The 17,855-nt window shown below is 37.4% G+C and overlaps 1 pseudogene; it reads left to right on the top strand.

The window, feature by feature from the left end:
- Positions 1–17,855, top strand: part of LOC125094721 (clusterin-like) — a 175,747-nt pseudogene that overhangs the window by 148,616 nt on the left and 9,276 nt on the right.

Consider the following 17,855-nt stretch of genomic DNA (forward strand, 5'->3'; position numbering starts at 1 on the left):
GATATTTATAGAATGTTACACCCAGCAACTACCAACTATGTATTCTTTAAAAATGTACATGATAATAATGGTAGGCTATAAAACAAGCCTTGATAAATCTGAAAGGATTAAAACTGTATGAAGTATCTTTTCCTAACCACAATAATTAAACAGGAAATTGAAAACCTCAAATTTTGGAAATTAAACAACTTTTAAATAAGTTGCAGATCAGAGCAGTAAAAAGATAAATTAGAAAACATTTTAAACTGATAACAAAATGACAACAGATCACAATTTGTGGGATGCAGCAAAAGCAGCTTTTAGAAATTTAATCTTTAGATATTTATTTTAGGAAAGATCCAAAAATCAATGTTCTAAGGTTCCATCTTAAGAAGGTTGAAAATGAAATGTAAAGTAAGGTGAAAATAAATAGAGGGAAAGAAATTATAATAGAAATCAGTGAAATTAAAGAAAAACAACAGAGAAATTTAACAAAGCCAAGACTCAGAGGGGAAGAAGTTAAGTGGCCTGGAGATGCCAATATGAGGATGACTGAGCTGAGGGATAGGTCATGTGGTCATGTGAAGGGTTTTATCACCACTGTTATTTTACTGTAGTGTTTTGAGACATGTATTATTTTTTTAACAGCATTTTGAAATTTAAAATTTGAGTATAATCTTATCTTGCTCAAAATAAAGTAAATGCCTGCCACTTTTCTATGCCTCCAATTTTCTCTCTTTGCCATTTAGCACTGTTGACAAGAATGTCTTCCTGATTTCTCACTGCCATTATCTTTGCTGGTTCACATCAGTATACAAATGCATGTAGATTCCGTTCAAGATGTAGTGCCCGGGGTACCTGGGTGGCTCAGTCCGTTAAGTGTCTGGGTCTGACTTCAGCTTAGGTCATGATCTTAGGGTCCTGGGATCAAGCTCCACATTCAGCCAGGATTCTTCTTCTCCCTTTCCCTCTCTCTCTGCCCCTTCCCACTGCTCCTACACACACACTTGCTCTCTTGCAAATAAATAAAATCTTAAAAAAAAAAAATGTAGTGCCAGAAGAGCTGGATTTTGTCTTAGTATAGCCTCTGCAGGAAAGTATTGTCTGGAAGAGAGGGGCTACATGTTCTTGCTTCCATTTAACATGCTGTTGAAATTTGCAAATGCTGTGTACTTTTGTAAGAATATAAGTTACAATTTGGACTATGGAAAATGACGATTTGATTAATGAATATTTAGTGTTAGTTTCTGTTAGAATTTGGATACTTTAGTTTCTTAAGTGACAGTCATAAGACTCAGTAAAAGTTTGTATAGGTTGGGGCACTTGGTTGGCTTGGGTTAAGCATCTGACTCTTGATTTCTGCTCAGGTTATGATTACAGGATCCTGAGATCAAGCCCTGCGTTGGCCTCTTTGCTGGGTGTGGAGCCTGCTTAAGATTCTCTGTCCCTCTCCCTTGGAACCCCTCCCCCCACCCCTTACTCGTGGTAGCTTACGCCCCCTCTCAAAAAAAGCTTTGAATAGCATATTCATAAGCAATTGCATTTAATTATGTAATTTGACCGTAAGATACTTCTGCTTCATTGTGTCTTTTCTTCCTCCCTCACTCCCTCCAATCTCTCTCTCTCTCTTTGTTTGTTTGTTTGTTTGTTTCTTTCTTTCTTTTTCTTTACAAGTAAAATAAGAAACAAACACTCCTCCCCCAAAATATTTAAAGATTTGTGACCTCTGCTGAAAAGTAGAAAATACAGAACTTTGTTACCTAAAAATTTGTGATATATATGGATTTAGCTATGCCATAGGACTAATATTATCCTCTGAAGCTAACTACAGTCAATAAAAAAACCTCATCTAAGATGATTTTTTGTTCAGTCCACAAATACCAGCATTATCTAAGGGCTCCGCTTTGTAGAGGTGCATGGAGAGGGTCGAAAGAGTACATCTTTGAGTCAGACAGCTGTGCCACCTAGTATTTCTCTAATCTTGATTGTGTCCCTTGAGGGTTTTGAATGTCAATATTTTTAGTGCCTACTTCACAAGGTTACAGTGTGCTTTAGAAGAAATAATGCATGTAAAGTGCTGGCACATAGAGGTCCTCTGTGTTCTTCCCTCCTTGACCTATAATACAATAAACTGTGAGTGACGGGTAGTGCTTGCATTTTCAGAGAGCCAGTGTGACAGACTGGAGGAAGAAGTCTATACAGGCACAGAACAAGCCTTACTCTCCTTTGCCATTCATTGGCCATCTGACTTGAGACTGATTACTTAACTTCTTTGAGTTTCTGTTTCCCCTTGTATGAGAAAAGAAAAAGAAGATTGTATCTGTAGACATGTGATGATTAAATGAGTTATATAAACATTTAGTACAGTGCCTGGCATAAGTAATGATCAATTAAGAGTAGCTTCAAAAAAAAAAAAAGAGGAGCTTCAGTTCTATTATTTTTGTGCTATTATGATTTTTTTTTAATTAAGGTTTTCTTTCAAGGCACCTTCAATTTTCACTGTGTCCTAATGATCAAAACCCTCAGGGGGTGCCTGGCTGGCTCAGTCCGTAGAGTATGTGACGGCTGATCACGGGGTCATGAGTTCAAGCCCCATGTTGAGTGTAGAGCTTACTTAAAAAAAAAAAAAAAAAGAAAGAAAGAAAAAAGAAAAAGAAAACAAGCCCTCAGGGGTTACAATTAGCAATATTAGAACTCAGATCAATTTCTCATGCAAATACTGGATATTTAATTTTATCTCTGCCTCTGTTTATGAGGGCTAGAAAAGCCAGTCTCACTGTTCCATAGGCTGCAGAGCAAAAAGATGCTCCTGAGCTCATTGGAGGTTATTTTTCATAGCTCTAAGAACCTAATCTTTATGATTGATGGCTGTTGTTTTAAGATTAAAAAAAAAAGTCCCATCTGAAGAATTCATATCTCAGATTATTGATTTTTGTTGAACTTGCCTACTTTTCAGTGCAATAGAGTATATGATCAGGGAGGTAAAGAACAATATTTATTTGATTAAAATTTCTTCAGCTTGATTTTCTTGTTGCTAGTGGCAACCAACAAAAGAATAGATCTAAAATGATAGGTAACAGCCCCAATGATTACAGTCTGTATTTTTATCGTTACCCAGTTGTGATTTTAAAGTATATTTTCTAGTGCTTGTAGTCATAAAAATGATTACTATATATGCCACCTTAGATATATTGACAAACCACCTACCCAAACAACCCTATTTCACTAATGAAACTCTTGCCAGGGCTTAGAGAGTCCGACTCAGGCCACATGTGTCATTGCTACAGTAATGGCTGTAAAGAAGATGATACTATTTACATTACAGAAATTATTTTCCAAAGTACATTTCCATTAGCTGGTATGTTTTGGATCAGCATAACATTATGTGCTGCTGCAGCATTTACACAATTTGTATCATTTTGAAAGTAGTATCACTTCTTAAAAAAAAAAAAACAGAACAATTGCATGTAATCTATTTAGAATTTGGTGATCCTGATATAAAATATACTGAAGTCTCCAAAGGCAACCAAAAATATACCCTTGGGAGATCTGTTCATAATCCAGTGAAATTCTATTAGACTCCTTTCCAAGGACAAAAGATCTTTGTAAGCAGGAAAATAATATTAATTTTATAAAAGCATGACACACCTTTGGGATGTTTGTTGGATCTTTCAAAATTGAACCTCACATACAGGAAGAAAACACTAGAGCCATTCGTGACATAACATAGTTTCACTCTTCCTCCAATCATCTTGTTCAAGCATGTGATTTGATCTCTGCTTGCTATGATCCTATCTGTCTGATTCTTGGAGTGTCACGTTCACATGAACAGGACTTCCAGAGGAGTGGCCATTGTCAAACTTACAATAAGACTTCTGCTGGATGAGAAGCCTTTTTGTTGAAAATCTTGTATACTAAGTTGTGTTTCTTGAGACCACATAAAGGTCCCCCATCCACTGCATGGTAATAGGCAGGACCCCTGAGGAGGAACACTTTAGCCTGCTAACAGTTACAGCACAGTAGGGGATAAAGTCGGGGAGCAGAGCATTTTCTAATCAGCTGGGAATTAATGGAGCCCTTACAACTGATGAGGGGTGACCCTTGGCAGGAAGACACGTCGCAGAAAGTACAATGTAGGGAGAGCCTGTCTGAGCTGAGCAAGTCAAGAGGGCAAGGGAGGAAGCCAAGAAGTGGTGTGAGAGGATCGAAAACATTTGGTCTACTTCAAAAAATTTCCTAACCCTGGCACTCAAGATCATTTCTAATTAAAAAAAAAAAAAGTACCCTTAAAGAAAGTTTGATCTAGCCAAAGTCACAAGATACAAGTGACAGTTCCTCATCTGCCTTTTTCTAAATCTGTACAGTGATGCAACCCTGCTTACCTTCTTGCCCAAATCTGCTGCAGGCGATGAAGATCTGACCTTCCTGGCTCTGAGTTGGAGCTGGCTCTGAGTGAGTGTTGCCAGGGCGAATGTTGGAGTAATAAAGACGTGATGAGTAAGTCATCAATTTTAACTCTGCCTCCCTTCTCCATGCTCACTCAAACTGGAATGGATTGGAGCCCTCCTTGTTTCTACGGCTTACCAGGGGGAAACCATTTATTGAATAGAAAACAGCTTTGTCTCTGGGAAGAATAATTTGGCTTCAGTCCTGACCATCAGGGCTTCATCCTCTCACTGAGTATGTGCACTTCTGGGGCACTCCCCGTGGCACTGGTGGTGTCCTGTGCACACACCCAAGTCCTACTCCATGGAAGGCACGCAAGAATATGCTCTTTGGCTTGGTTATTCCCATCTGTGATGTTCAATCCCATTCAGTCACATTTGTATTCATTAATTTGAAGCTCTTTCTATTTTCTTTTTGTGCTTGGGAGACCCCACACTCACTGTTTTGCCTAAATTTTCTCAACTTGTCTGCTTCTGACATTTTTCCTCTCAGTAGTTCATTTCTACAAAATCCCCCCAATTTTGAATTTTTGAGAAACCCTAGTGTTTTTGTGAACTTGCTGTATTAGAATCCCTTTTCCTTCCTCCCTCCCTCCCTCCCTTTGTTCCTCCCCCCTCCCTCCTTCCCACATTATCTTCCTATAGGTATAAATTGTGCAGTAACTCTTTCAATGTGAAAATTGCAATATTTGGATCAGAGTTCTTGTTGGTGCTATAACCACAAATTTAGTGACTTAAAACAATATAATTTTATTATCTACATTTCTGGAGGCCAGAAGGCTGGAATGGTCTCATTGGGTTAAAACCAATGTGTCATCAGGGTTGTGTTCCTTTTAGAAACTCCAGGAGAGGGCTATTCCTTGCCATTTCTGCCTTCTACAGTGTGCCTGCATTCCTTCTGTGGGGGCCTCTTCCCTGGTCAAAGACAGCAGTGGCCAATCAAGTCTTGCACGCTCATGACTCTGGCTTTACTTCCCTCCTCATAGCTCCTTCTCTGACTCTTACACTCTTGACTCCCTCTTTTCACTTATAAGAACCCTTATTACAAGGGTCCTTTACATTGGGCTCACCCTGATAATCCAGGATAATCTCCCCATCTCAAGATCCTTGATTTAATAACATCTTCAGAATCCCTTTTGCCAGGTAAAACAATGTATTCATAGATTCCAGGGATTAAGATGTGAATATATTGGGAGGAGGGTGGGGAGAGGGTTATTATTCTGCTTATTATAGACCTAATGGGCTCTTAAAAATAAGGTTATTTATATAAAGCATCATGTCATCTGCAAAGAGAGTTTGCCTTCTTCATTGCCAATTTGAATACCTTTTATTTCTTTTTGTTGTCTGATTGCTGTTGCTAGGACTTCTAGTACTATGTTGAACAAGAGCGGTGAGAGTAGGCATCCTTGTAGTGTTCCCTGATCTCAAAGGGAAGGCTGTTGGCTTTTCCCCATTGAGGATGATATTCACTGTGGGTTTATCATAGATAGATTTTATGAAGTTGAAGATGTCCCCCCATTTCTGTACTTTGAAGCATTTTAATCAGGAATGGATGCTGTATCTTGTCAAATGCTTTTTCTGCATCAATTGAGAGGACCATGTGTTTTTTCTGTCTTCTTTTATTGATTTGTTCTATCACATTGATTGATTTGCAAATGTTGAACCACCCTTGCATCCCATGGATAAATCCCACCTGGTCGTGATGGGTAATCTTTTTAATGTACTCTTGGATCCTATTAGCTAGGATCTTTTTGAGAATCTTAGCATCCATATTCATCAGGGATATTGGTCTGAAATTCTCCTTTTTGGTGGGATCTTTGCCTGGTTTGGGGATCAAGGTAATGCTGGCTTTGTTAAAAATGTCTGGAAGTTTTTCTTCTGTTTCTATTTTTTGAAACAGCTTCAGGAGAATAGGTATTATTTCTTCTTTGAATGTTTGGTAGAATTCTCCAGGGAATCTGTCAGGTCCTGGGCTCTTGTTTTTTGGGAGTTTTTTTTTATCACTTCTTCAATCTCATTACTAGATATTGGTCTATTCAGGTTGTCAATTTCTTCCTGATTCAGTTTTGGAAGTTTATAGATTTCCAGGAATGCATCCATTTCATCTACATTGCTTAACTTATTGGCATATAACTGTTGATAATAATTTCTGATGATTGTTTCTATCTGCTTGGTGTTACTTGTGATTTCTCCCTTTTCATTCATAATTTTACTAATTTGGGTCCTCTCTCTTTTCTTTTGGATTAGTTTGGCCAATGGTTTATTGATCTTATTGATTCTTTCAAAAAACCAGCTTCTAGTTTCGTTGATGTGTTCTACTATATCTCTAGAGTCTATCTCATTTATCTCTGCTGTAATCTTGATTATTTCCCTTCTTGTGTGTGGGGTTGGCTTAAACACCCCCAAACTACTAGACTCATACAGCAATTCTGTAATGTGGCAGGATACAAAATCAATATACGGAAATCGTTGTTTTCTTATACACTAACAATGAAAATATAGAAAGGGAAATTAGAGAATCAATTCCATTTACTATAGCACCAAGAACCATAAGACACCTGGGAATAAACCTAACCAAAGAGGTAAAGGATCTGTATTCAAGGAACTACAGAACACTTATGAAAGAAATTGAAGAAGACAAAAAGATGGAAGACCATTCCATGCTCATGGATCAGAATAATAAACATTGTTAAAATGTCTATACTTCCTAAAGCAATCTATACTTTCAATGCCATCCCAATCAAAATTCCACTGGTATTTTTCAAAGAGCTGAAACAAACAATCCTAAAATTTGTATGGAACCAGAAGAGACTCTGAATTACTAAGGAAATGTTGAAAAAGAAAAACAAAACTGGGGGCATCACACTGGCTGATTTCAAGCTTTACTACAAAGCTGTGATCACCAAGACAGCTTGGTACTGGCACAAAAATGAACACATAGAAGAGTGGAACAGAGTAGAGTGCCCAGATAAGGATCGTCAACTCTATGGTCAAGTAATCTTTGACAAAGCAGGAAAAAATATGCAGTGGAAAAAAGAGAGTCTCTTCAATAAATGATGCTGGGAAAATTGGACAGCTATGTGTAAAAGAATGAAACTTGACCATTCCCTTTTCACCATACACAAAGATAAACTTGAAATGGATAAAAACCCTCAACATGAGGCAGGAATCTATCAAAATCCTAGAGGAGAACATAGGCAACAATCTCTTCAACATCGGCCACAGCAACTTCTTTCAAGATATGTCTCCAAAGGCAAAGGAAACAAAAGTGAAAAAGAACTTTTGGGACTTCATCAAGATCAAAGGAAGCAGTCAACAAAACAAAGAGGCAACCCACAGAATGGGAAAAGATATTCGCAAAAGACACTAAAGACAAAGGTCTGATATCCAAGATCTATAAAGAACTCCTCAAACTCAACACACACAAAACAGATAATCACATCAAAAAATGGGCAGAAGACGTGAACAGACACTTCTCCTATGAAGACATACAAATGGCTAACAGACACATGAAAAAATGTTCATTATCACTAGCCATCAGGGAGATTCAAATCAAAACCACATTGAGATACCACATTACACCAGTTAGATTGGCCAAAATTAACAAGATAGTAAACAACATATGTTGGAGAGAATGTGGAGAAAGGGGAACCCTCTTACACTGTTGGTGGGAATGCAAGTTGGTGCAGCCACTTTGGAAAACAGTGTGGAGATTCCTTAAGAAATTAAAAATAGAGCTACCCTATGACCCTGCAGTTGCACTACTAGGTATTTACCCCAAAGATACAGATGTAGTGAAAAGAAGGGCCATCTGTACTTCAATGTTTATAGCAGCAATGGCCTCAGTCACCAAACTGTGGAAAGAACCCAGATGACCTTCAACAGACGAATGGATAAAGAAGATATGGTCCATATATACAATGGAGTATTATGCCTCCATCGGAAAGGATGAATACCCAACTTTTATATCAACATGGATGGGACTGGAGGAGATTATGCTGAGTGAAATAAGTCAAGCAAAGAGAGTCAATTATCATATGGTTTCACTTACTTGTGGAACATAAGGAATAACACGGAGGATTGGGAGATGGAGTGGAGAAGTGAGTTGGGGGAAACTGGAGGGGGAGACAAACCATGAAATACTGTGGACTCTGAGGAACAAACTGAGGAGTTTGGAGGGGAGGGGGATGGGGGGTTGGGTGAGCCTGGTGGTGGGTATTATGGAGGGCATGTATTACATGGAGCACAGGGTATGGTGCATAAACAATGAATTTTGGAACACTGAAAAGAAATAAAGTGGGAAAAAAAGGTTATTTATTCTTTTCTGGTTGAAATGTTAGCTGCATCTAACCTAGATTCCAAATCTCCAAATCTTGGCCCAAATGCTTGCTCATCTTCTCTGCCTTAAGTCCAGTAGAACAGCAGCAGATGTAATACTTTTGTGAAAGAGTATATTCCATTATAGACCAGAATTCTTTATGTGTGCAGGTAATACACATTTCAGTGAGCTGAAAATGAGCTTGACTCTGAAAAATGTCATGTTATATTTTGGTACTTTTACAACTAGTTTCAAACACTCGATCATTTTAGTAATGGCACATCAGTACTATTTTGTGTGCCATAATATTTCCCAACTTTTGTCCTCATTTTTTTGTACTCCATTTTCTTCTTTTTCCAAGAAAATTAGATGAAAACTCTGTAATATTTTCTTGGAAAGAAAAAGGTATAGCCTGTAGTGACTGCAATGATGTAATTACCATTATTCTGTTGAAGTGAATTTTAGACCAGGATGATTTATAAGATATAGTAAAACATCAATAAACATCAATTAGTCTGCCAGTCCCTGTGTGTTCACAGGAATAAAATGTCACTCCTGTCCTTGAGGAATTCATAGTTTACTAGGAGAAAGAGATCATGCACAGAATAGAGAATTAAACTGTAGTAGCACGACTCATACTAGAAAATTAAATAAGGTGATACAAATTTTGTTAGTGGAGGACACTCAGACTTTAAACATGCAAGCAAAGGTATTTCCTTGGAAACTGAAGGTAAATATCACTTTCTGAAATTTGTATTTGGAACAAAGGAGGTTAGCAATTACAATACATGTTGAAATAAAATTTCTAATTTGAAATATTTTTATATTTGTTTTACATATTTCTTTTTGATATCATATTAAAAGATTTAATGATACTAATGAATAGGAAACAATGTACAGAACATTAAAATGGGTATTTCAGGGATTAGAAAAGAAAAGCAATTAAAATATGTATATTGATTTCTTGGATTTTTTTCCTAAAATTCCATTGAGTGTCTATCCCATAAAGGAATATGGAGAACATAGGTTTGTGGAGGAAGAGTAAGAAAATGATAGTTCTTGCTCCTGATGAATGGGGATGACAGGCAGATCTATAATATTAATTTAATACAAAAATAATATAAATGATTAAATCTCGGAGACACATACACAATTACCTATGGTAGTGTGGAGATAATTATATTAAGAATTAGTTGTTAGGGGGACACCTGGATGGCTTAGTCATTAAGCATCTGCCTTCAGCTCAGGTCATTATCCCGGGGCCCTGGGATCAAGCCCTGCATCAGGTTCCTTGCTCAGGGGGAAGCCTGCTTCTCCCTCTCCCACTCCCCTTGCTTGTGTTCCCTCTCTCACTGTCTCTCTTTCTCTAATCCAAATAAATAAATAAAAGCTTTAAAAAAAAAAACCTAGTTGTTAGGAAAGATGAAAGATTAAGAGATAAAGAGTTATTCTTGAGTGACTGCCAAAATGCCCATTTTAAGAAAAAAATCTTCTTTAAACATATGTGGTACTTATGAACTCCTTTGATGTAGATTTAGTATATTCATTCAATAAAGGATACAACTATATTTATGGCAGGACCATGTGATTATCTTCTCTTGCTTTTCTGTACCTATCTTGAGTTGACTTAGATTGTAGCTTTGGAATAATCTTATTTAATCAATGTAGAGTTGCATTTCCTATCTCAAGGGTTAAAAATTTACTCTGCATGTATGTGGCGGGAATTGGGTTGAGGTCACATTAAATATGGGTATAATGGCTAGGGGCCAGTTGCCTGGCACAAATGAAGATGATTGAGAACCATTATCTTGTGTCATGATATCTGCATCCACCTGCCACCCTTTGTCAAATGATGCTTTATCCCCCTTGGAACTGTGCTTGGTGGTTTGGGGAACAATAAAATTCAATAATAGTAATTCTAATCTTGTTGGTAGATGGCTAATCAGCCTTCATGTCTATATGACACCAAAATAACTAACCCTATTGTTGCTTTAATTGCTTGAATTTGTTATTTTGGCTACATGAAATCTTCAGAGTGAAAGTCATGTTGAAAATTAGCCGACAATACATGCCGAATAGAACTGTAAGGAAATTTTAGGTGACCTTTCCTTTGGAAATAAAGACTATTGAGATGAACTGAAGGGACCATGGGATACTACTATCCTGTGGCTCTGAGGTCTGCTGGAGCCCTGTAGTGACATATAGAAGCAGGGAGAATAATGGACCAGCATAACTAGGTCTTTGACTATTTTAAGACATGAACATTTGAATGACATGAACCCAGTAATATCAGATACCACTCCCTAGGGAGAGAGGTGGGCTAAGTCTTTGCAGTTTGGGTAACAGATAAACTGAGTCAGAGATTCCAAAAGATTTTTAAAGATTTTAAAGATTTTTTTCAAATTAAAAAAAAAAATCCAAAAAGATTCTGTATCCTTAAAAACACACTGTCATTTCCAAGTTAAGAAACAATTTTTGCTTTTAAAAATAGGCTTAGGGCGCCTGGGTGGCTCAGTCAATAAAGCATCCGACTCTTGATTTTGGCTGAGGTCATGATCTCAGGGTTCTGAGATGGAGCCCTGCATGGGGCTCTGTGTTCTGCTCAGGATTCTCTCTCTCCCTTTCCCTTTACCCCTCCCCCGGCTTGTGGGTATGCACGCATTCTCTCTCTCTCACTAAATAAATAAATAAAATCTTTTTTAAAAAAGGCTTAAATAATAGCCTCAATTGTTTATTAAGTTGATCTTTTTCATTTCAGAAACTGATCTCCAAGGCAGGGTCCTCTATTTGACAGTTTTTGTTCCTCAGAGAATTAAAGGCTTGAAGGACCCTAGGGCCAAGAGCATATGGCTGACACAAAGAGGGACCTGAGACCATTCGAAATTCCCACTTGTGAGACAGTGGTTTGGGCCTCAACTGTCAAGATTAGTTGTCTATTTACTAGAGTATTATTCAGTTTGCTCCTCCTTCTGACTGGGTCCTCTATCTGTATGGCAGACCTAGAATAACTGTAAATCTGACCAGTGATTTATTGTGGCCAGTCCATAAACTTGATGAGCAACAGGAGCGTGGGAATGCTGGGGCCTTTCCCATGTATGGTGAGCTCTATGTTTTGCCGTAACTGAGTTCTGTGAACTCTGGCCTTATCACATTATCCTTCATAATACAGAGCTACCCTTAGACACCGAACTTTCCTTGGAAGTGATGATAGAGTCAAAATTATGTGGAACTTTTGTGTGTGGTGTCAAAAATTTAGTGCACAATAGTATCCATTGTTAAGGGAAGACGGGCATGTTAGAAGCACAAATTGATGTTAATTTAGACATATTGCTTTAAGTGTTGTAAAAACATTGATTCAAGCATTTTGTAGAAATGTTGTTTTTGCTAAACACTTGGGGCAGTTGACATGCTTCAGCAACCTTTGATTTTACATATCCTTCCTTTTTTTGAATTTTATTTTATTTTTTATAACTTTTCTATTTAAAAATCAATTAATGTGTAGTGTATTATTAGTTTCAGAGGTAGAGTTCAGTAATTCATCAGTCTTAATATAATACCCAGTGCTTATTACATCATTTGCCCTCCTTAATGTCCATCACCCAATGACCCATCCCCCCCATTCCCCTCCCCTCCAGCAACTCTCAGTTTGTTTCCCATGATTTAAGAGTCTCTCAGGTTTGTCTCCCTCTCTGATTTCGTCTTATTTTTCCCTCCTTTCCCCTATGTTCCTCTGGTTTGTTTCTTACATTCCACATATGAGTGAGATCATGGGATAATTGTCCCCCCCTTTACCCAACTCTCCTGGTTGCTTGGCTCTGCATCCTTTCAGCACTTCTGTACTAGAGTGAATCTGTGGGTGCAGTTGTTGATCTGGGTTTCCATATAAACAGCAATTAGATTGGAGTTTGGGTTTTGTAAGATATACAATTTCTCCTTTTAATTTTATTGCATCGGAGAAATAAGGATAATATTTACCTTGCGAATTTATGTTAATAATGATCATAAACATATGTAAAGTGCTCAGGAAACTAACTAGAATATATGTTCATCCAGGGAAATGTCTGTGGTTTTTCTTTGTTTCCCTTTAGTGTGGATATTCAAGAACTGTTGCCAAATAAAAGGCTGCTCAGATACAAACACAAGAGCACATGCTGAAACTGCCTTTGAAAATGCAAGCCAGCTGGCTGCTCTAGACAAACGCTTAGGAAGAAAGCCTTCTTCATCTCATTCATAAATGGGAAATGGGATTGCCAGGCCTAACTGGCTTGTTTATTTATTTTTGGTTTCTTTAAACAATGTATTCGTGAATAACTATGACCACATTAAGAAGAGGGTACACTAGGAAAGCGAGGGGTGACCTTTCACGAAATAGTGTTATAACCATCTCTATATATGGAAGAGTCTAGAGATGATTCCATGCAGGAAACACTCTGGGTGGTGTGGCCTCTGGCAAGCAGTTGATAATCGGCGAGTAAGTATGTGTGTGTGTACCAACTTGGCTGGTGTGTATGTGTGTGTGTGTGTCTGTCTGTCTCACATGAATATATTCTGTATTATGGCTCTCTCCATATATACAGGGGAGAGCATGAAGCAGTGTGGAAGTAGGCAACCATCAGTTTGTTCTTTGTGTTTATAGGACCTACTTCTGCTCTTTGTTTGTTTGCTTATTTGTGTGTTTTGTTTTTTAGATTCCACATGAGTGAAGTCACATGGTATTTGTCTTTCTGGTGGGGGGAGGATGGAAGGATGGGCAAAAATGGGTGAAGAGAAGTGGGCCTCCAGTTATGGAATAAATAAGTCATGGGAATAAAAGGCACAGCATAGAGAATATAGTCAATGATATTATGGTAGCACTGTTACGGGCAGACATGGTGGCTACACTTGTGAGCACAGTGGAACATACAGAGAAGTTAATTACTGTGTTGTACATTGTGTGTCAACTAGACTCAAATTAAAAAACAAGACGAAAAGGAAAAGAAAATAAAGAAAAATGTGAAAACAAATGTTGATTTTTGTCTATCTATCTATCCATCACCAACATTTATTTTCATGCTCTTTACGCTCTCCCCTGCATTGCAGGCTAGAAGCTTGAGAACCCTGTTTTCCAGACACCTTTGCTTTTGGTTCTGACTATAATTTATATTCTGTCAATGAAATCATCTCATGTAAGATGCTGAAGGTAAAATATAGGCTCAATGAAACCATATATGAAAAAAATAAGAATTCCTTTGCAATTACAAATAATAACTTTCCTAACTTATTGGTTTTGTAAGTTTGGAATTCTGATTCGAGACTTTTTCCCCTTTAAAGCAAGAAGTAGATGTTCAGCTTTCACTGCAATGATTGAATCCTTTATTTGAAAAAAAGTGGGGGGGAATGCATTTTTTGCCTTTTGGCTGACTTTTAATGTGACATTGTTTGAGAGACTGAGCACAAAATTTTTAAACAGATGACAAGGCTGTCACCTTTGAGTGGCACAAATTTAGTAGCAATAGTAGAGTTTTTATTATGATTACTTTAAAGTATGAAACCCCAAAGTTATTCCTCTATGCCTTCATGATGAAATTACAGAGAGTGGCAACATTTAAGACAGTGATTGGGAGAAAGGCAAGTGTGAGGAAGGCAGTATAATTTTCATCTAAGGAAAGAGTGCTAGACTTGTGGGAAGGTAATTGTAGGTATTACTGAGTAGTGTGATGATCCTCCCCTACAAAAAGTTCATCTCCAAGAAGCATTCCATCAGGCAAGCTATCAACTAGATCTGGCCTTTGATAAACACACCCACTTTAATAGCAGTCCCTGAGATGAAAAAGTTTGGATGCTTTCAAGGAATCACAAATTCATGGCACTCAATCTCTGCAGGCTGAAAATATGAAATGAAAACTCTATTGTGCTGCCTTGAAAACCATCAAATTATCGTAGAATCCTACTTTTAGACATTAAAGGAAGACATATATAGGACATAGCATGTTACTAATGATTTTATCTCTCTCTTTATCCCTAAAATGATTTTAAGCAACTGGCTATGATACGGAAATAATGCTTCTTGGCCTGATGTAAAACGAGGAATTGCCCAAGGTATCTTCCATACTACACCCTTTATGAGGAAATCTGGAGAGTCTGTCCTTCAGAACTTCATTACAAGGGACCATAAGGTAAAGTCTTAATAATAAGCCTCCTCATGTGGTGGGTTTAAGATAGACCTAACTTCATTCTAGAATCTACCCAATATTTGGAATGTTGTGATTCTAAAGCTTACATGCACAGTGTTGTTGTAAACTTAATTCCCTAGAAAGTTAGGAGACAAGGATTTATTCTCTGTTCTTGTTAATAACTTGAATTTGGCAAATGCTCGTTACCTTTCAGGGCTGCAAATTTAGTAACAGCAGAAGAATGTCTTATTACAATGCTTATATTACATGAATTCTAAAACTAAGTTTGGTGATTTGGAGGGGAGGTAGTTAGGGAGGACAGTTTACTTTTCATCTAATGAAACATTTAACTTGCGAAAGGTAATCATAGTATTACCGGAAAAAGTGGAGTTTCTTCGCTGACAAAATAGACTTCCTTTTGAAGAAAAGGGTGTCAGTTTTATCCTGTTGGGAAATTTTTCGAGCCAATATTTTATGTGTTTAAAAAAAAAGAGTTTAAGCAATATAATTCACAATAACCAAAATGTAGAAGTAACTGAAGTGTCCATCAACAGATGAATGAAGGAACAAATGTGATAGATACATGAGTGGACTATTATTCAGCCTTAGAAAGGAAGAAGTTCTGATCTGTGCTACAATGCGAGTGAAACTTGAGAACAGTATGCTAAGTGAAAGAAGCCAGTCACAAAAGGACAAATATTGTATGATTTCACTTATACAAAGTAACTGGAATAGTCCCATTCATAGGAACAGAATGTAGACTGATGCCTATCAAGGGCTGAAGGAGAGGGACAGAAGAGTTAGTGTTTAATGGGTACAGAGCATCAGTTTGGGAAGATGAAAAAATTCTCGAGATGGATAGTGGTGAAGGTTGGATAACAGTGTGAATATACTGAAATCTATAGCGCTGTAAACTTAACAATGGTTAAAATGGCAAATTTTATGTTATGTCTGATTTACCCCAATTAAAAAAATAAATTTAGGGCGCCTGGGTGGCTCAGTGGGTTAAGCCACTGCCTTCGGCTCAGGTCATGATCCCAGGTCCTGGGTTCGGGCCCCACATCGGGCTTTCTGCTCAGCGGGGAGCCTGCTTCCTCCTCTCTCTCTGCCTGCCTCTCTGCCTACTTGTGATTTCTCTCTGTCAAATAAATAAATAAAATCTTAAAAAAAAAAATTTAAAAAGAAAGTTTAAAATGACTTCAACGGCCTCACATTTATCCTTTTTCCTAATTTAAGAGGGAAATAAGTCCTGTATCTCCAAAATTCTGTGTCCCGGCTGCTTTAAGTCTGAATAAAATTATCACCAGTGCCTTTTGGCTCTTTTAAGATGTCTCATTTGGTAGGCCATCAGCTTTGAGACAAATCTTTGTGGCTTTGAATTCAGATAAAATAGAGTTACCTCTAAGTTGTATCTTGCATTTGTTTTACAATTATAAACATGGAAGGTAAATAAAGAAAAATAATGTTACCATTTTGGAATATTGCCTTCTAGGAGATTATACACGTGGCAGTTTATATTAAAGATGTGATATACCCTGTCCTCTTATTGAATGTATTTTAAAATGCACATTTTGGATCAAGTTAAAGATGCTTATAAAATATTTTCTTATTTGTTAAAGGGAACCCCACTTATTGATAAGCTTCTTGTTTCCCTTTGAATATTTGACCAACTTCTTCTGTTCTTTTACCTTTTAATGGTGCTTAAAGTAAACTAATAATGCCCTGAAAAGTTGTTTATTTTTCTATCTGTTTTCTGCTATAACTCTCATAAATGCCTTTATGTGTCAAAGTTTCATGCCAATAATACTAAAGGGAGAATAATTTTTCCATTTTTTAAAGTAAAGTTACAATAATCTATCAAGTGTTTTAAAATTCAGATTCTCATCCAAAAACTTTCATAATATTTATTTTAGAATAGTACCTACTCCCTTCCCCCAGCAGGCAGGTGGTAAAAGATAAGAAGAAAGAGGACATCAAGCACCTATACATATAAGGCACCTTGAATTTTCCTCCTTAATAGTCCTGTTTTTAAATTTTTTAAAAGATTTTATTTATTTATTTGACAGACAGAGATCACAAGTAGGCAGAGAGGCAGGCAGAGAGAGAGGGGAAGCAGGCTCCCTGCCGAGCAGAAAGCCCGACGCGGGGCTCAATCCCAGGACCCTGAGATCATGACCTGAGACAAAGGAAGAAGCTGAGCCATCCAGGCGCCCCTAGACCTGTTTTTAATGATGAGTTTGTTATTACTTATGTTTGGCAAGAAATTTTCATAAATGCTTAGTTCTTTTATGGACAAAATAATTTAGAATAAAATAACCATCACAAGGAATAGCCAGTGCCTTATATCATTGTCCTGAATTTAAAGGTGAAAGCATTTATAATGTAAGCACCAAGATACTTGGAAGTTCAGGAAAGTTATTAACAGAGAAGCCCTTTGTAAGTCATGAGTGTCTACAGGGCCAGAAATGGGTGAGACAGAACTTTTAATTTGTTATAGGATTTGTTATAACCTTTTCCTCCCAAATCTGTTGCAAAATGTAGTTTCAAGTGCTCCCAGATAGTTATGTCAGTGAGAGTAAATTTCATAGTGGAAAGGCTGTCTGTTTGGAGTCCACTGGGAGTCAGTTATTTCCCCATGAATGGTTCAAATTTATTTTGGGTCAGTCTGAGTAAATGTTGAGTGCTCTTTCACATGGTGAAAGTGAGCTCTTCATAGGCACTGCCTATGAAAGCCAGATACCATGGCAAAGTTAGGACAGCTCCTCAGTCCTTTACGGGCAATTCTCAAATCCAAACTCCTCTGAAAACTCAGACTTTTGTTTTCACAACTTCATTGATGATATTATTGGAGCAGACCTGATGTGACTGTTCAGAGTTTTAACTCATTCTACTTATTATAAATGTTTGTACATCAAACTGTGGAAATATTAGTGTTTGATTACAAATCCTTCCCTAGAGCCT

Source organism: Lutra lutra, chromosome 3 (genome assembly GCF_902655055.1).
Source record: "Lutra lutra chromosome 3, mLutLut1.2, whole genome shotgun sequence".
In the NCBI taxonomy this organism is placed as follows: Eukaryota; Metazoa; Chordata; class Mammalia; order Carnivora; family Mustelidae; genus Lutra; species Lutra lutra.